The 20754-nt window shown below is 39.9% G+C and overlaps 1 long non-coding RNA gene across 2 annotated transcripts; it reads left to right on the top strand.

The window, feature by feature from the left end:
* The first annotated feature begins 15593 nt into the window (after positions 1–15593).
* LOC122869293 lies at positions 15594–20152 on the top strand. Of its 2 annotated transcripts, XR_006376287.1 has the most exons (4): positions 15594–16380; positions 17188–17255; positions 18233–18330; positions 19956–20152. It is a non-coding gene; the product is annotated as an uncharacterized LOC122869293 (long non-coding RNA). The 2 variants fall into 2 exon arrangements; XR_006376286.1 differs by lacking the exon at positions 17188–17255.
* The last annotated feature ends 602 nt before the right edge of the window (positions 20153–20754 follow it).

The raw sequence follows: 20754 nt of genomic DNA, 5'->3' as shown, positions 1-20754 counted from the left end.
CCGAAGCAATACAATTGAAATTGTCACATTTTACCATTGAAAGTAAAATTATGCAGTTTCTATAGTTAACATAGCTTCATCTAATTACTGTATGTAGTCGATGTACAGGTTCAGTGATAATACAGTTGATTTTGATTACTGCTGATTTACAATATTCAATTATGGAGTGGATTATTAATAGTGTAGAAACTGTGTTTTTTTTTTTTTGTCATTTATGCACTTCCTCCTTGTAACCACTAGGTGATGCAAAAAGCCAGTTTACAGCCAAGGACAAAAGTCACTATTCTCTCTGTGTGTGTGTCTCAATGACTGTGTACTACGGGGTTTCTATTACAGGCAATGTTTACAGGGCAAAACTGATGTGCCCTGTACACACAAACACATAGACACATACATATAGCACAAGGCAGGTCAACATATACAGTACTCTAGGCCACAGTAAAGAATGTTACAATTTAGCCATTAGTAATATAACATTTTATAAAGAAGTCTTTTTGTGTGTTTTGATGGTCCTTCTATGTGTCAGAATTTAACATGATGTTTTGCCTTCAGGTTGGGATGCTCTGAGTTCATTAGTGTGTTCTTCTTCACAGTATGCTTCCTATTATTTTTTCATATATATTATGAGTTGATAATTTAGATAATAGCACATTGTGATTGAGTGTGTCAAATGCCTTTTTCAAGTCTATAAATATGGCTTCAACCACTCCCCCTTTATCCAACATGCATTTTATTTGTTCAACAAAATAGGAAATTGCTGTTTCTGTTGGGTGATGTGCTCTGAAACCAAACTTCAGAGGCAGAGATGATCTGACTTATAATCCCTAGTATGGATCAAGATTTCTAAATCTTTGTTTTATACTGTGGCATTATAGGCTAACTCTGGCTCATTTACTGTTAGCTTTATGTTCATTGGGCTTGACAAATAAACGCTAACAATAATTAAAATGTCCGTTTACTATAGGGGTCATAGGGAGTACTACTCACTATAAAACAGTTGTATAATTTCCTCTGTGGCTCTGGACGAGTCTTCTAAAGTCTGACAAAATAACCCGGAAAACCCTCTGCTACTTCGATTTAGACCATTCTTTACTTGATTTGTCCACCAAGTGCAATCTCAGTGCAGTGGCAGGATCTTCAGACTATAGTTCGACTATAGGGACGGTAACCTTCTTTAAGTTGTTGTTCTTCCAAAATGGAGGCATGTACCTCATAACCTGTCCAGCAATGTAATGGCCAGCTTGCATTAAGCTCTCTGGATGCAAATGTGTGTGTGTGTGTGTGTGTGTGTGTGCATATGTTGAGGGAGGGGGGAGTGGTCACTTAAATTCATCATTGCAATGTTGTTACCATGATATTGTTATATGTCGAGACAACCGTGGCACCTTGGTCAGCTTTCATCAAATGGTGACCACTCTCTGTCACACACACACACACACACACACACACACACACACACACACACACACACACACACAAGCACGCAGCCGTGTTGTCAATATCTCGTTGATTTTCCCAGTGGCATTCACACACATTTTCATTTTCACATGCACACAGACAGGCTTTCAAATGCTTCTCACTGACTGTCATACTGTAGGCTTACACACACACACACTCACAACACACACAGTCGTCTGAATGGCTGTCAGTTCTGCTTGTCTAAAATGACCAAAGGGTGTCCAGGACAAAGGGGAGTGACAGGCCTCTCTGATTGGTCATGGCAGGTTTTGACTGGCATGTGATGGCAGCTGGGTGGAGTGTGTGGGAGCTGCACCGCCTCACAGTTGAGTCTTGTGTGCGTATGTATGTGTGTTGCGCTGTTGTTGCTGAGCAGCACAGACTAGACAGGATAACAAAGAAACAATGTCACGAGTTGTGATAACTCTCTGAAACAGACCATCTAAATGTATCTGACAAATCAGGTTTATGATCAAAGTTGAAATAATAGTAAGACATTCTACCTTAGTTAAATGAAATCTACTTGGAAAGTTTCAAAAATAACTAATGTACAACTGCAGACTGATTTTCTTTCATTCTATTTTAAACTTCCAGTTGCTTCAAGTTGATGTAAATTGAAACTTGAAGTGATTTTTATTCTTCAACTGACATTTCAACTGCTTACACTGCATACTTTAACTGTCCTCAGTGCGTTCACTTCAGCTGAAATTTCAACTACTTTTACCATTTACTCATCAACTGATATTTCAGATGCATTTATCTCATTATATTCAAATGACATTTCAATTACTTTTAATGCCTACATTTCATTACTTAAAATCATTTGAGGTCTCAGGGCTTCACCTTTGAACAACAACAAAAAACATATTCAGCTCTTCCAACTCTTTCATTCAAACTGATACATTACATTTATTTAGCTGACGCTTTTATCCGAAGCGACTTAATAATTGCATTTCAATCATGTGGATACAATCCACAAGTTAAGTTACATATGTAAGTTAAGTAAGTTATCTTACTTAAGTTAAAATGAGTCAAAGTTGACTTCTGGTTTCACACGGGACACAATGTTCTCCTGGGTGGAAGTCCTGTGTTTGTTTGTATGTGTTTGTGCCGCTCTTTATACTACATCACCTGACAATTTTTTCTCTATGACATTCGTCCGTAAAATAATACGCCGTCTCTTCCCAATATAAGTCAGAAGAGACTAAATGGCATGAAATGACATACGAAAAGCAAAAAATGCATTGTGATAACACACAAAATGACTTAAGACATTTGCGAGTTATATATACACTATTTGATGATACCAGGCTGAGGCACTTACTCAGCTTCAGTTTCACTCAGCACTTACACTTACATTGACAACTTCATTCAGTGCTTACAGTTAAACAGAAACTTCAACTTATTTCAGCACTTCCATTTTAACTGCGGTATAAAATTCTTTCAGTATTCCGTATTTTGACAGCCACTTTAATTACAACCTCAGATGTTAAATTTTCTTTTAAAATGAGCCTTTTCTAGTTAACATGTTCTATCTCATTTGTTTAATACATACACATAACAGAAATATAAAAATGCAAATTTACTGATTTTATGGAAAGTTACAGGCTGGAACTCAACAGCCAGACGCAGGAACTGTTCACAGTTTCCCGGAGTCTTGTCATCACAGTGAGGTTGCAATGTGAGACCAAAACCCACAAAACTTACATACTACATACTTTTCCTTAATTAATAACTTATTTTGATACATAAGAATATTATAAACTAACTACACAGAAACACAGACAGTAACCTAAGCAGGTCCAAATGATGATGATAGTGATGATAGTGGCAGTGTGATTGACAAATCTCTGCATATGTGTGTGGGACAAACTGATTGGCTTCTGCCATGTGTACTTGTATGTGTACTTGTACGTGTGCGTGTGTGTGTGTGTGTGTGTGTGTGTACACACACACACACACACACACACACGTACAAGTCATTATTCTCAGCATAAACATAGAGCCAATCATTAACCTACAATTCTTTGAGAGGCATATATCACACACACACACACACACACACACACACACACACACACACACACCATCATGTTCTAGCTAATCATGAGCCAGTGTTCATTTATAATCAATCAGATGCTTGACACTAGCTGTAAATAAACAGACCTGTGTGTGTGATTTCCATATGCCTGGTGTGGAATGGGAAGCAGGAAAGTAGTCCCGGCATCTATCCATCACTTTGACCGTGCTGCAATCCACGTGCCGCGATTTGCCTACTCAATCTGTATGTGTGTTTGTGTGTGTGTGTGTGTGTGTGTGCGTATTCCCCCTCTGATTGGTTGTAATGTTTAACACATGGCTGTATGGTAAAGCTCACTTTCCCACCAACACACACACTCACACACACAATTTAGTTTTTGTTTGTTAAGCGCCACACAGCTTCAAATACATAAATAAAAATCTTCATATAACCAATCCAGCTGGGCAGGCACTGTACAGTGGGTTTATCAGAGTTTTTTCACTGAAAATAGCTGTCTGCTGCAGGTGGAAATAGCACAGATGAGAGCGTTGAAAGTGAACCAACACAATTAGTTGAAAGTTGACGTTGAGTAACTTTAAAGGAAAACAATGGTTTATCACAATTTAGGTTTTATTGGTTTTAATGGTTATGATGACATTGTACTCAACTGAGATCTCGAAATGTGGCAAGATTGTTAAAAATAGGACCAACAGGACAAGGAACATGAGCTGTTAGATTATCATACAGCCAATGGTTTGGCCCAATTAGCTACTACTTTATTTGCAAAACTTTGCTGTGTACTGTTTGTTGGTCTAATCCATTCTGATCTCTGTGGTTCTAGAGGTGAAACAGCAATGCAGGAATTGTTTAGTTCCTGAGTTTAGTTTCTGGGGCTCCTTAGTTCTTGGGACTATTTGATTAAAAACGGCCTATTAGCCTTTTTAAAATGTAAGTACTGTAGTAAGGCAGTAACCAAGCCTTAATTTTTTTTAAATAGTAGCTAAAGAGGATATTTATTTTTAAAACCAAGTATTCAGACAGTTAAAATAGCTCAAATTAGTCTTTTGAAAGCATCAAAGCTTCATTATTAGCTAAATTCACTACAATCTGTCTTTTTAAAGAGAAATAATTCAGACAGTAAGGTTGAATTGGTATATTTATAGCATAATTGTAACACTTAGGTCAATTTGACCATATTGGGCTGAAATAGCTAAATTTAATCATAATTTTGTAAGTCTTAGTACGGACCAGTTTTCAAAGCCAGGGTATTTTGACAGCTAGCTAAAATTTTAAAACTTAATAATTTGACATTTTGCTTACTTGTGTATCTTTTCAAGCCTATGTAACAAAGCAGTAGATGAGGCTGGTGTTTATATTAAGACATTCAACATGAAGTTGGTGTTTTGAAGTTAGATAAAGTTAGTTTAAAGCCTCAGTAATGGCCATCAAAATTCATTCTAGATAGAATACGGTGTATCTTCTTTTCAAAGCTGACATTTTGTGAATGTTTTCTATATATAAACGATCATCACAATGAACACATATTTCATAACAACTACATAACTAATTAATGTGAAGGAGGAGCTTTCTCTCTTTTTGTCTTTCTCTATGTCTCTCTTTCTCTAACTCTCTCTCCATTTTCTCCTCCATCCATGCATTCCCAGATGGACAGATTGTCTTGGTGCTCGCCCTCCAGTCACATTTGACCTGGAAGTGCTGTGATTGGCCCCAAAGGTCACAAGGCCGGCTTCTCATTGGTGGAGAGGTCATTCCATTGTCCTCCGTAGATCCCACCCCCATCCATCACTGTCACCATGGCTTCTGTTGACACCATTATTAAAAGTCACCGTGTGTGTGTGTGTGTGTGTGTGTGTGTGTGTGTGTGTGTGTGTGTGTGTCTTAATTCCTGCATGCTTAAGTGTGTGGCATATGTGTTTTAAAGCAGGGAAAAACTATTTACTAACTCTCTCTGCCCTCACTGGTCTTTCAGATAGTACACATGCAAAATTTGGGCAGAGCATTTTCTGTCTGTAAAACCTGCCAATAACACAAAAAATAGGTCCAAACAGAGAGACAGAGGTGTCTCTGTGTGGACTGCCCACATGTTTTTCTGTCTACCCATCGTGGATACAACACTCTAATTGTCAAATTGTCAAAATTCCTGCTTTCCCTACATGTTCTTTACCATTTCTTCTGAGGAGTTAAACTGGTATAATTGTATACATGTATTTGCTATGATTAGTCAGAGTAATGTGTGTTGAACATGATATCATTAAATTTGATTGGCTGGAGTAAACTCAGTGGGAAAAAATGTATTTCTACATAAATTGGCCCATTTTTCCTTTGGGGTACTTAAAAATCCACAAATAAAAGCTAGTGTTTCCATATGTGTGTAAATACAATGCAACACAGTTGTTTTGTTGATAAAACAATTTATTTGTGGATCCCATTTATATCAGGAGACATTTCTTTATGAGTGTAAAAATATACTTTTGAATCTATGATGTGATTTTCTGTAGTTATGTTAAGCAGTCACACATTATGAGTGGGTGTTAAAGCAGCTGCTGCATAAAACAAAGGCTTAATTTTCATATATGCTCTCTAATTACAGTAGTTTTAAGGGGCTTTCTCACTATCTGAAGCGTGATTTGTAAATGTGAAACCCAATTCTTATGCCCATGTTTTTAATGATTTAGGCTCGCACCCTTGGTTCCATTTACAGGAAATCTAATGCTACAGCATAAAATGACATTTACACAACAGTGTGCTTCTAACTTTGTGTCAACAGCTTGTGTTTGTCCCTTTCCTGTTTCAACATGACAATGCCCCTGTGCACAAAGCCTGTTCCATAAAGAAATGGTTTCTGGTTGGCCAGACCTTATCACCATCATCAGCGTTGGACCTCACTAATGCTCTTGTGGCTAAAGGGAGCAAGTCACTGCAGCCAGGTTAAGCTGGGCAGACACTGTGCGTTTTAGTTAACCTTGGACGCTGTAAGATGGTGTAGTCCCTCATTCGTCCAGGAGTGTTCTATCGTAGAAAAGGTTTCAGTCATAGTCATCTGGACACTGTTTTCAGAATCAAGGATCAGACCGGACAATTTTTCACAATTGAGAATGACTTCCGGGTGGGAGCCAAAACGTCTTGGACGTTGTGTTAACTCACTTTCTACACGGCCAGAACCTGCAATTTTTATGTTCACACTGTGCAGATAATTTGACCTACTGCAACTTGGTGCTCACAATGAACGTAAATATGGAACCCCCGGCCAGTTTGTCCAGTGACAATTCCAATTCCAATTTATTCATATAAGACGAACGCGTCTTCAACAATGTTCACCAAAAAAGAGAAAGGCAGCATTACTTTGTGAAATTCTACTATGAACAAAGAGTAAGAAGAAAAAAAGAAAAAAATTGAGCTGCAGATGGCTAAAAGATGTAGACTGGTCTGCAGCAAAGTTCAGTTTTCGTCATAGCAATTTAAGTTAAGACTACAGTTTCAGCCACAACATGTAAAATACTACTGTAATAATATTAAAACAAGCTCACTACAGTTTATAATGAATCTTCTGACAGCAGCCATTTTGGAAATCGGACCATGGAACTGCTCAAACTGCAAGACAGCCGACAAATTTTTTTGACCCCCCTCAAACTGCACGTCAAACGACAACTGATCTGGCAGAAATTCAGTCCGATTCTAAAATTAGCCAAGGGTGACTAATTCAGGGTTAAAATCAGGCTTAATCCGTACAGTGTCTACCTAGCTTTACAAAATCTGGTGGAAAGCCTGAAACCAGAAGAGTAGAGGCTGTTATAGCAGCAGGTTGATGCTCATGATGTCGGAATCACATGTTAAGACCATATCCTGTCAGGTTGTGTGTTTTTCTAGCATTGTTAGTGTGGGTGAGTGTTTTTCGTGCCAAGTATAGCATAAACCAGTGGCTCTCCACCCTGGGGCTGGGACCCCCGAAGGGGTCAAAAGATATATCTACGGGATCACAAGATAATTAACACAATGAGTAAAAACTAATTTATACTACACAAAATTATATTTATTTTTTTCAAATGTTTCTCTAATCTTTGCTTTCTACTTGTGAAATACTTTGCTAGTTTTACTCCTTCATCTTCAATTGCTTTGTCTTAAGGGTCAGATGCCAAAAAGGTTGAAATCCATGGGCATACAAAACCAGTCATAGTTCTCTAGAAGCATGAAGCTTATCTCATTCATGACATGCAAATTAACCACATGGAAGTTGAGAAAAAGAACACAGAGAATAGAAAGATGAAAATAAGAAGAAACAGGAGGAGAAGAAGGACCATGAGCAGGGTAAGAGCAGAAAAAATTAAGAGAAATAAAAAGACACCATCATTTTATCAACCGCTCTTGTGATTTAGATTGCAGCTAGCTTTAGACAATGGAACCTCTAGAGGTGAAGGCTCAGGACAAAAATGACTCTGTGACTCTTGATGTATGAGTATGTTACTGTTCTTCAAACTAGAATTACATGATACGTGCAGAATCAATTGGGGTTATTGAATAATACAACCAGGAATTACACCAAAGTCATCATTGTAATGTAATTAATAAAATAAAAGAAATGGAATGAAACTGAAAGGACTAGATAGCATTTTCTGAATGAAGTAGAATCTGAGTGACAGCTTATTCAATTTGAATCAATAGATCACATAATAATGAATGAGGAAAGTGGTGGAAAATGAAAATAACTTACTCTAACGTTTCCCAACTAACAGAAAGAATAATATTCTAAAATACGATTCAGTATCACATGTTTTGCATCAACTCTACTAAGTTTGTTGTCTGTTTAAATTCTGTTTGGTCATACGAACTGTCAGATGCTGTATCTGCTGCAAAGCAGAGCCTGTTATTCGTTTGAGTTTGCAAATGTGCACTGTAAGGGGTCATATTATGCTATATTTTTATTCTGGGATTCCATATAGCCTTGCATGATTCAAAGGTCATAAAACTCCTTATTTATCTTATACTGGCCCTTTATGCAGCCCCTCAGTTCGTCCTCTGTCTGAAGCTCCTGTCTCTTTAAGGCCTCACTTCCTTAAAAGTCCACTTTTCTCTGATTGGCCAACTTCCGGAAGCCTGCCCAGGTGCTTGTGAGCCTGTAATCAATTCTCCTTATTCACTCAGTGCCGTGAGCCCGCACCGCCTCATTCTCTTGCCTGTGTTCAACCAGCATATGACAACTACAGTAACTTAGCTTGGAAAATAGCAATATGGGGCACTGAATTTGATTAATGTACTGTTAATCAGAGCACAAATGAGACAAGAATTAGGTTAGAAAAAGGATAGATGGCCCCGGAGTGGACTGATGCTAATTTTAGCTGCTGTTAACTAGTTAGCTCAGTTGGCTGTGCAGCTAGTGGTACTTTTAGACTTTGCCCGGACCAGGCAGGAGTCTTGGTTTTTACCCCGCTAGCACAGGAGCGTCAGACCACCAGGAGGAGGAGGATTTCAGGCCTGGGCTCCAATCTCCCAGTCCAGGCAGAGTCGACTAGCTAATAAGACCACTCGCTGCACTGCTAACTGAGCCAACGGCAGCTACGGTTAGCAGTAGATAGCGGTTACTTTAACAAAAAGTAAAGCCATCTGTCCATCAAGAAACTAACCTTAACGTTAACACAACTGAAAAAGCACTTTTTGCGAGACATAGGCTCCTGAACAACCTCCAAAAACTTGAAGAGTAATCCTGAGCAGAGTAGCCAGACCTATTTTTACACTTAGTGCTATGAGCAGATCGGTCTAATACTGAGCGGGTGGATGGGCTTGTACCCTGTATGCCCTTTACCTTGTGGCATGCTGTGTGGGCAGTGACTGTATAGTTGTGACATCACAATCTTACGGAAGTCCTGACGGCTCATTTAAAGGCACAGTTTCTGAATAGAGGCTGTGTGCATTTCTCCGTGGATTGAGCGGTTTGATACTTTCAAAGTATTTATATAGCATATCTCACTTTCTACAATATCAGACCTTTAATAATAAACACAGGGGTGAGTGGTTCTTTGTGTTGGTGGTTCTTAACACCCATGGTGTATGTGTGCGGTCCACAACATACAGCGAAATCCTTCCCAAGTTACTGTTTACCAGTACAGCACGTACCAATGCATACATGTAGGTACAAGGGAACAAGATGTGAAGTTAGGGAATAAGGATGTAACAATCTGGGAACTTAAAAAGTATTTATACTGTAGGTTTTACTAACAGATACCTACTCTATTCTAAAATTACAGTACAGTATGACTTGTTGTGTAACAATCAGGCGTTTGAGAGTAACTTAAATAGAACATATACTGCAAGTATTTTCACGACTGACCTATTCAAATATTACGGCATACAGTATGACAATTACTGAACAACAAAGCTGGAAGTTGGAAGGGAAAGATTGGGTAATGAGTTCTGTAGCACTTTAAAAATCTGCTGTGATTTATTTAGAAATTACCATGTACTATTTACTAACACTGGAGTGTACAAACAATAAAAAAATAGGATAGGCAAACTACATAGTTCCTTTTTGTAGGTTTAGGTCTAAATAACTACAGGGTACATTTGTATTTTTACTTTGGAACAAACAGAGGCCCAGGGAAAAGACTATTGTGAGGAACATACTGTAGGCCTATAGCCTGTATGTTACTGTGTATGTTGTAAATATTATGTGGTACAACATTGTACTTAAGAAACATTCTTTCTTTAGTAGAGGACAATCAAAGTTTGCAGAAATGTGCTGCTGAGCCACAAAAACAGGCAAGGGTGGCTTCCTTCAGTGGTTGTAAAATGTATCTTAGTGCTGACACTAGCATTAGGGAATTCACATTCTGGTTTGAATGAGGCAAAACCAACTCAGCTCTTTGCTCTTTGCTGCAGCTACTAATATCTCCCAAGCTACTATAGTAAGTGGATGGCATTTTTTTCTTTTTTAAAGACTTAAAAGATGTTCAATTAAAAAGATGAACATGCTCCTCTAGAAAATAGACCTGTGTATCTGTTTGAAGAACACACACATACAAACACAGGGCTCAAATGGATGTTGTGGCAGAATCAATATGTCCTTTGAATCTGCTTATCACACACACACACACACACACAAGTCAGTCTGTTAAACAGACACCAACACCACCCTATCATTGTCAGCATTACATGAAACTAATCCATTAATATGTCACTATCAGGGCTGATAAGTTTGTATGTGTGTGTGTGTGTGTGACCTGATGTGGTTCCTGTGTATTTCTTTTCTTTTCCTCTCATCTTTGGAGAGGGTTTACTTTTCCTTCAGTGATCACCAACAGATTGTAGTGGTTATGAAAGTTAAGAATGATGGTATTAATAATGGGAATTTAGTGATCAGTGAAATAAACACAATACAACCTGTCAACACATCATCAGTGCATAAGTCCTACACATGTGACCATCTGTCCAATCACATTGTCTCTGACTTCTATCCCAAATTCTGACTGGATGGCAGCAGTTGATATTTAGAAGTGGATCAGTGGTACTGAACTCAGCAAGGGGCAACAGTCCACACCAGGCAGACTAATGTCAGAAATACCACCAGTGTGTATATTCAAGGCATAAGGAGTTTTTAGAATTAAGTACAGTATAGTTTATGTATGGAAGGTTGGAAGGTTATTTGATCTGAATTGATGCCTGTTTGGCTTTATGCATCTCCTCCTACAGTATACACAGTAGGAGCTTGAGGAGAGTCAGTACAGGAAAATAAAATTAATTACTATTATATATTTATTTTTTTCACAACTCAGCTCTGCTCTTCATAGCTTTGACTGTCATTCCTAAATTTTTTACTCGCCAGTTTCCATGCTGAGTTATAGGGATGGATCACAAAACAAAATCCCATTATACAACCTTGTGTTGTAAAATGATCAATAAACCTATCTTGTATCTTGATCACTTTATGACAGAGTGCCAAAACATAGACACAAGCAATTCGCTATGAACAGTCCCCTGTTTATCTAAACTGCTTATTTGCAAGTCCACTGACACTACTAACTTTATTAACAGCTGCCACCACAATTTCAAAACCTCCATGTTTATTCTCATCTCTAATTAACTGACTGTTATTAACAGCATTATTTTGTTAGTGTAAAAATGTTTCTCAGCCTATAGTTAACTTTATTAAATATACTGTTTCTTTTGTCTTTAAAATCAGAAAATGTTAAATGGTGTGTTCAGACTGAACACAAAGTGAATTTTAGACATGGCGCAACTACATACAAAGTCAACAGAAAGATGCAAGTGGGCGCACATAAACTCAAATTCACGACAAAAATGGAGGTGAAGCTGTATAGTTGTGCTTATCCTGGGGCTTTCTGAATGTACTTCATAAATGTACAAAGATAAGGACAACTGGAGTTCCTGGTGAGTTTTGAGATCAGTCAGAGTATTAGCTGTTAACACACACGGTCAGTGTGTATGTTACTAGCTAGCTGCAGCTAATGTCTGTACAGTACGTACATTGGCTTTTTGTTTTGGGAGAATAAACACCAACTCAAAATGAACCCTCCAGTGTTCAAATTTGCATAAATAAATAAATGAATAAAGCAAACAGTCTGAATACATCTTTACAGAGTCCATTTTTGTTGTCAGTTGATTAACAACAATGTTCTCACCAGTTTAAACACTACCAAACATACTGCATCCTCGAATTTGCATATCAAAAAACACAGTAACAAGCCAACAACTGTTTGCAGCCATTGTTTCTCAGAAGCACAAGACCTCCAAAATGGCCGCCAGATGGTGTAATGTCACCTTAAATCCTGCTACAGTCAGAAGAAGAAATTTTTATAATATCCTTCACTGTGTCCATTCAGTCAGGTTGTTTTATTTCACTGGTCTTCATTTATCTCTCCATCTCCTCTTTCCCTGCCTCCTTTCTTCTCTTCTTTCCTTTCTCTCAAACGCCTTCCCCCCACATGTCGCCAACTTCCCACAATGCTGAGAATAGCGTGGTAGCACGACAACCGCAGTGCATCTCTCTCACAGCGCCACACGTCAATTTAGAGTCACATTTATCTATCTGTGTGTGTGATTGTGTGTCAGGTGGTACCTAGCCAGACCAGACCCCAATGGGTCCATGTCCCCTGACACACACACACACACACACACACACAGACACACACACCATACTAACAGAGCTCTGCCAGCTGCCCTTATCTTCTACAGGGAATTGAATACACTTCTACCACCAGCTGAGCTCAGAGAGAGAGAAAGAGAGAGAGAGAGAGAGAGAGAGAGAGAGAGAGAGAGAGAGAGAGCATCTGTCCATGAACTCACTGTCACTGTGTGTATTCGCACACGCATAGTTTGTGTTTGTGTGTGCACATGTGTGTGCTTGTGGTCACCTTTATGCATAGGAGCATACTTGTGAACTCCCATGTGCATGTGTCTATTTCTGTGTGTGTGTGTGTGTGTGTGTGTGTGTGTGTGTGTGTGTGTGAGGCCGTTCCAGGGGGTTAGTTTGATTAATGCCCACCCCGCCATCACTCTGAACAGAAAAAAAACACAAAGAGAGAGAGAAAGAGAGAGAGAGAGGTTAACAGCTGTTGATGCGCTCTCTCTCTCTCTCTCTCTAGCTCGCTCTCCCTCTTTCTCTCTTCTTTTCATGTGGGCCCCACACTGTCTGAGCTGATTGATAGCCAAGACAATGATTGGACAGAAATATAGAGAGAGCGCGAGAGAGAAAGGGAAAGGGGTGGACAGAGAGAGCGAGAGAGGGAGAGAGAGAGAGAGGGGTGGAGATTATGAGTGAGGGAGAGAAAAGAGAGAGATCAAGCTAACCAATCAGGTTGCAGAAAAGGAGTCGATTAACCAATGGCGGGGAAGAGAGAATGGTCGAGCGAGAGGGCGGACGGAGTTTGATCACCCCCTGAAGCACAAAGAGACAGAGGGATGATGGAGAGAGAGAGAGAGAGAGAGAGAGAGAGAGAGAGAGAGAGAGAGAGAGAGGGTCTTTTGTTATTGAGCTTGTCAGGTTTTGTCAGTCACATATGTCAATCCAACATCAGTAAATCTCTCTCTCTTTCATTGTGTGTGTGTGTGTGTGTGTGTGGTGTGAGGGTGTGCATGCGCATGACGGTGTAAGAGAGAGAGCCAGTTGATACTTAAATAATGAGTGTGCTTCATTTTTCTCAACTTGGCACACACAAACACACAAGCTGTCCTGTAACTGAAACACCACAGATTTGATTCCCACTTACACCAACCTGCTCACATCAATTTATTACAAAAAAAGTTCAATTCAATTCAATTTCATATATATAGTGCCAATTCACAACAGAAATGATCTCATTGCACTTTTCCTATAGAGCAAGAGAGAAACAAGAAAGCACAAAACTATGGAAGAGAGACGATGTTGAGTTTGTAACATGCAGTAATGGGATAAAAATGCATACAGATGGAGAGGGAGACGAGGAGAGAGGAAAGAAGTGCATCATGGGAAGTCTCCCGGCAGTCTAGGCCTATAGCAGCATGACTAAGGGATGGTTCAGGAGTCACCCATGTCAGCCCTAACTATAAGTGAAAATTAAAGTGAATCTTTAAAGTGAATGATAATTCATAGTAAGTAAGTAAACAGAAATTACTTGTGAAATGATAGTGATATCCTAACAAATAAATAGCAAGTGAATCAGAAGACTAATATTAATAACATTCATTATGAATGAATATATAATTATAAATGTTTAAAATATGTATGAAAGCAAATAGTGATATAATAGAGTTAATTACCAGAGTTTGAATTAAATAAATAACTATAAACAGTAAACAGTTGATTTACAATTCATTTTTTAACAATTAATATTGTATTATGGCATAAATATGTGCTACTTATATTACTTATTAAGGTAATTAAGTCATATGTAAAAAAAAATCTTTATGACCCAAGAACTAAGTGAACTAAGTCTGTGTTAATTAACTATGTGAGCATGAAAGTTAATTCTAGATTTTAGAAATAGTGCTGTAGTTAAAAAAAAATCCATTCCATTCGAGGTCCATTCACAAGCTTTTCCCAGAGCTTCTTTGAAGAGGAATGAAGGCCACAAGATGCAGTTGAAAGTTCTGTAAAAAGCTAGTAAGTGGACCTTGAGTTTTTTATTTTGTCAAATGAATAACATATTTCATATACAAATTCCTAAAAAACAAAAAACACTCACAAATAATAAACAATAATAACATTAGCAAGAGTCCATCTAGAATAAAGCATACATTTATATTTCATTTACATAAGATCTGCTTTTGTTCAGCGTGACTCTTCCATGATCACCAGCATTATAGGGAACCAGTATCATAGTCATCACAGGTCAGAAAGACCCTCCCAAAATAACGCCCTTGGTTGATTCAACCTGTCATAGTCATATAAACACATGGTAAATGATGATGGACTATAGAGGGTAACAACCACAATTTATAGTAAAAGATGGGATATGAAGTTATAATTCTCTCAAAACTAATCAGATGTAAACTCAAGATTACATAGTAGAATAGAGGAAATTTATTTAAATTATACTAGTATGTTTTAGAATTGTAAAACTCTCAAATCTATTTCTGTCTATATGGACACAAATGGTGATATATGGGTAACACTGTTCACATATTTACAGAAGTGACATTGGCTTTTTAAATTACTTTTGTATATCAAACAATTCCATACTCCTGGTTTTATGTATAATTTATTTTAGCTTCCATAAAGTAAGTGAATAGGAGCTAAGGTACTGGCTTGCTAAAAGATGAGCCTTTATATAAATGTTGAATTAAACTTGCAATAGTTTTGGGTCAAATTAATATTTGACATATTGGATTATGGAATTCTTACGAGGATTTATCTATTTAATGACAATTTTTGTTTTCCACTTGACTTTCTTTGGAGCAGATCAAATTCTTCCATGCCACCATATCAAGGACACACACACACACACACACACACACAAATGTGCTGTCCTTATTGAGTTAGAGAGTAGGAACATATGTAGAGGGGCCTCAATGATTGGGGGGATGTTGTAGTGGTGGCGCCATGCTGCCTGTCTCCCTAACCCTTCCCCTGCTCTCTCTCGCTCTCTTTCTCACTGACAAACACAGATGCTGTTTCTCACTCTGTTTCTCTCATGAAGATGTTCCAACACACACAGACATACAAGGCTATATACATGGCACATCTATATAGCCTTCACACTTTAATTAACAAACATGTACACCAGACAAAAAAATGGTAAGATATTTGCTTGTTTTATTGACTTCAAGAAAGCATTCGACTTTGTTTGGCATGAAGGACTTTATTACAGACTTTTACATTGTGGTATGGGGGCAAAAATGTATGATCTGGTTAAATCAATGTATTTGGAAAATAAATGTGCTGTAAAAATTGGAGACAAACAAACTGAATTCTTCAACAAGAGAAGAGGTGTTCGTCAGGGCTGCAACTTAAGCCTGACTTTGTTTAATGTGTATATAAATGAACTTGCTGTACAATTGGTGTGGATGTCAGCCACCTTATCCTCCCCTGCCCTGTGTTCTCTGTTGTATTCTCCTTTACTGGTGTGTCTTGTATCTGGCGTTGGTGTTGTGGGAGAGCCTGGTATTTAAATTGTGGAGACTGATGGATGATTGGAGACAGGTGTGCCGGTGATCAGCAGCAGGCGGGAAACCACGGAGCCAGGCCAGGAGACACACACACATATACACACACACACGGGTGAGCTCGGTGAAACTCCCTCACCATCCGATCAAGGATGCGGGAGTGGGAAACCCAGGACCGCTCCTCCGGACCAAATCCTTCCCAATCCACGAGGTATTGGAACCCCCTCCCATGGCGGCGCACGTTCATGAGACGCCTGGAAGAGACTGGCTTGAGTTGGGATACATGAAAGGTAGGATGGACTCTCATGGAATGGGGTAATTTAAGTCTGACAGCAGATGGGTTAATGATGTGATCAATGACAAATGGACCGATGTAGCGGGGAGACATTTTTGTGAAGACAACCAGACACTCTGACCTGGTTCGTAAGTCGGTGCTGGTATCCGGTGTCGATCTGCGATTCTCGGTTGACCGGGGGAGAGCTGCTCGGGTCTCCTTCCAGACTTTCTGGCAACGCCGAAGGTGGTGCTGCACTGATGGAACTGCAAGCTCACTCTCTTGGGCTGGAAATAGGGGTGGCTGATACCCTAGTGATGACTCAAATGGGGATGAATCCGCAGGCTTGGATGCGTTAATTTCGCTTTGCATCCTTTGGGCTGTGGGTATGTAGCCCCCAGCCAATATCTGTATGCGGGGCGTGAGAAAGCTACGAAAATGGCAGACGCAGCACCGTAAAAATGCAAATATAGTGATACAAAACGCCAAGCAGGCAAAGATTGTTCCAAAATGAGAGGGAATCTGGGGTTGGCGAGCACTGAAGGAGATAATGGGGATGAAGAGTGACGCAGAGTGGACCTCTTTTCGATTGGACAGGTAGGTGCCGGCGGTTAGCTTAGTTAGCTCGCTAAAGTATTGGTTTTTCCATTACAATAAATGTAACGTTCCAAAAATAGTAGCTAGCAGTGTATGAACAAGCAGTGTACATACACACTAAGTCCTATTATCAACCAATGCAAATAACTTCATGTTTTGTGAAAATAACCCTTGAGGTCTGTAGTGCTGAGTTTGAGCTTAGAATCATTTTCTGTCTAACACATAGAAACAAAGCGGCAGTTCCAAACCTGGTTCTGGTGTCGTTGAGCCGGGGAGGAGGGGCCAACTTTGAAGGTTGTGTTTACAAATCCTACTCATTCTGTTTTTAACACTGTTTTCAGACAGACCTTACCACTGCATGAAAAAAGCAGCCCCCTCACTCATTTCATCTGACATAGTGGGGGTGCAGATGCAGAGGGTTCCACCACTAAAATGAAGAGTCATCTGTCAAAAAAGTTGAAATTGGCTTACATTTGCCGCAACGCAATTCAACATAATCTGGCAAAGATCTGCTTTGGCCTAATCAAATTTGTGCAAGCACAAATTCCTGGTAGATTACTTTGTAACTTGAACAGGGTAATTCTACTGTTTACCTCACAATTGTCGCGATGGAGGCTCTAATAATTGCCGCTGTGATAACATTCCAGAGTTGGCAAGTCCTTCCTCATAACCACCATGCAGCATTTTATTGTCTGATGATACTTCAAACTCATGGATCTATTCCTCAATGCTGCCTTTTTGCATTGTACACCAATGCAGACTCCTAAAGGTGCTGAAAAATAACTAGTTCATACGACATGTCTTCCGACCACATCAGAAGGCAGAAGTGTTTATAGTTGTTCTGAACAGCCAAACTCAAGAGTGGAGTGAAACGCGGGCCATCATAGAGGGGGGGAAGCAGCAATAATAAATCAAATATGGGGATAACGGCACACTACTGCTGAAGTGTCCAAGTTATTACCCTGGTGTATTTGGCAGTTACTAAACAATTTCAGGTGCATTACCACCACCTTCTGGATTGGACTGGAGGAGGGCCGAACCTGATTTGCATGTCGCCTAGTTGCCTAGTTCTGCTGGGAAACTCCTAGCTGTAAATGTGTGAGACTGTTTCAGGTGAAGCTTGAAAACAGCATCCATCCTCTCAATGAAGCATGAAAAATATTTTTAAACTAGAACAGCATATATGTCATGCTTTAGGGGTGTCAGACTGAGTGCTGAAGTGTTTCTTTCTCACATTCTTTATTGCTTTGCTGTGTTTTCTTTTCCTTCAGACACCGCAGGGCCTCTGGATGGAAATTCTCACTTTACATTCTCATAATTTCTCACTCAACCACAGGAGACTGTCATTGAGGTCAACATGAGTAAAAAGGTAAATCGCCAATATCAAAAGAAAACAATCATAGGAGGTCATAGGTCACTGAAGCATGAAAGAAAATGTAAGAAATGTTCTTGCGCGCTACAGTTATCATGGGTTTCATAGGTAAAATTAATAAAAACAACCTTTTTTGTACAGCTTTGTGACAGACACACACACAGACACACAGACACACCTTAAGCCAAGTAATAAATGTTACAAGCTGATAATCAATTATTCCCAAATTAATGAATATCCTGTCTTGTTGGAACACACCCACTCATCCAGCACAGCACAAAAACAACTCTCTCACACACACACACTCACATAGAGCCTACATTGTGTTTCAGTGCTGTCTGTTTGACTTATTTTGCCTGGTTTAATGAGAAAGATCACATTACCACATGTACTGTAAACAGTGAAGGCTGGATGGAAACCAGGCTGAAGAACGTATGAGAAACTGAACTCAGAGCTGCACCAACTTTACTTTTCACAAGTATGAGAAGCAGTGGTAAAAAGTATTGGCAGTAGCAGTCATAGTAGTTGTGATTGAAGCAGCCCTCGTAGTAGTAGGAGAAGTACAGTACAGTAGTGATGGTAAAGTGGTTGCATCATTTAATGTAGTTGTAGCAGTAGTAATAAAAGTAGCCATAGTAGTTGCAGCAGTAGCACAGTATTTGTAGCAGTCACAGTACTTAGGCTAGTGGTAGTAGTAGTGGATTGTGAGAGATCGAGAGTGCTCAAGCTGGAATCACTTTGTTAGCTGCACGTAAGCAAACCTACACGAGTGTCCTTCGGACACGTTTACGTGGGTTTGTTTTATTCTTGTACGGATTGGGGGTATAACGTACGTGTCCACTGGGAAGCAGTGTCACATTTAGCAAACCACATTGTAAAGAAAACACACAGTAGAAGAAATCAGAATTTCACCCCAGTGACACTGTAAGCAAACCACTACATCAGTATAACAAACATGAAAGAATTCTGATTTATCAACGTAAATGGACGGAACAATGGCAAGATGGGCAACGATATTAAATTATATTCAATTCAATTTTATTTATATAGCGCCAAATCATAACAGCAGTTATCTCAGTGCACTTTTCCTATAGAGCAGGTCTAGACTGTACTCTTTATAATATTATTTAAAGAGACCCAACAATTCCCACCAAGGGCAAGCCGTTGAAGAAGAATTTAGTTTCCTCTCATCTGCTAGAAGATCACTTGTGGCAGTACGATGCTCAAATATATGCCATAACTAAATCTAAAATAGAGAAAACATCAGACTGTGAGTCTGCATGCCCCAACAGGGTTTGGGCTGTTTTTTTCGTAGTTATCGCTATAATAACCTGCAGGCGCAGGGAAGGGTTCTTTTCAACATGTAAATATCAACACACATCTCCTCTGGTGCACCTTTTTTTTGTTTTGATAGCCAAGCCTACTAAGGAAACAGCATGATAATTATTGCACAATCAAGTCAGTGAGAAAGGCTCCGGCTGAAATCTACCAGCAGACATTGACCCAGCTAATTCTCGTCAGAAATGAAAACACAGTATCGACGTGGTACTGAACAGCCTACTAACCTAACAACTAGGCACTGCCATCACATCACATCTGCTGTGTGCCTGAAAATTGACCAGGTGAGAGGACATCTGATGAAACTCCACTCAAACAAGGCTGCAGGCCCCGATGAAGTTTGCCAGGGGTGCTAAAGGCCTGTGCCCCCCAGCTATGTGGAGTCCTTCAACATGTCTTCAACTTGAACCTGAGTCTTCAAAGGGTCCCTGTTCTGTGGAAGACATCTTGCCTCGTTCCCGTGCCGAAGACGTCGCATCCCAGTGGCTCCAAGGACTACAGACCGGTGGCACTGACCTCCCACATAGTGAAGACCCTGGAGAGACTGGTGCTGGAACAGCTGCGGCCCATGGTCAGACCCCTCCTGGACCCGCTTCAGTTCGCTTACCAGCCCCGGCTGGGAGTTGAGGATCTTCCTGCTGAACCACATCTACACCCACCTGGACAAGCTGGCAAACACAGTGAGGATCATGTTTTTTTACTTCTCCAGTGCTTTCAACACCATCCGGCCAGCCCTGTTGGGTGAGAAGCTGGCAGCGATGCAGGTGGATGCCCCCCTCGTGTCCTGTATTGTTGACTACCTGACTGGCAGACCACAGCATGTGCGTCTGCAGCACTGTGTGTCGGACAGCATGGTCAGCAACACTGGGGCCCCTCAGGGGCCTGTCCTCTCTCCCTTCCTCTTCACCATCTACACCACAGACTTCAGCTACCACACAGTCCTGCCACCTTCAGAAGTTTTCTGATGACTCTGCTGTGGTGGGATGTATCAGCGGTGGTGATGAGACTGAGTACAGGGCTGTGGTGAGTAACTTTGTCTCATGGTGTGAGCAGAACCATCCGCAGCTCAATGTGTCAAAGTCT

Source organism: Siniperca chuatsi, linkage group LG21 (assembly GCF_020085105.1).
Source record: "Siniperca chuatsi isolate FFG_IHB_CAS linkage group LG21, ASM2008510v1, whole genome shotgun sequence".
Lineage (NCBI taxonomy): Eukaryota > Metazoa > Chordata > Actinopteri > Centrarchiformes > Sinipercidae > Siniperca > Siniperca chuatsi.
Note: the sequence above shows the minus strand (reverse complement) of the source record. Positions and strands in the feature narration are given on the sequence as shown.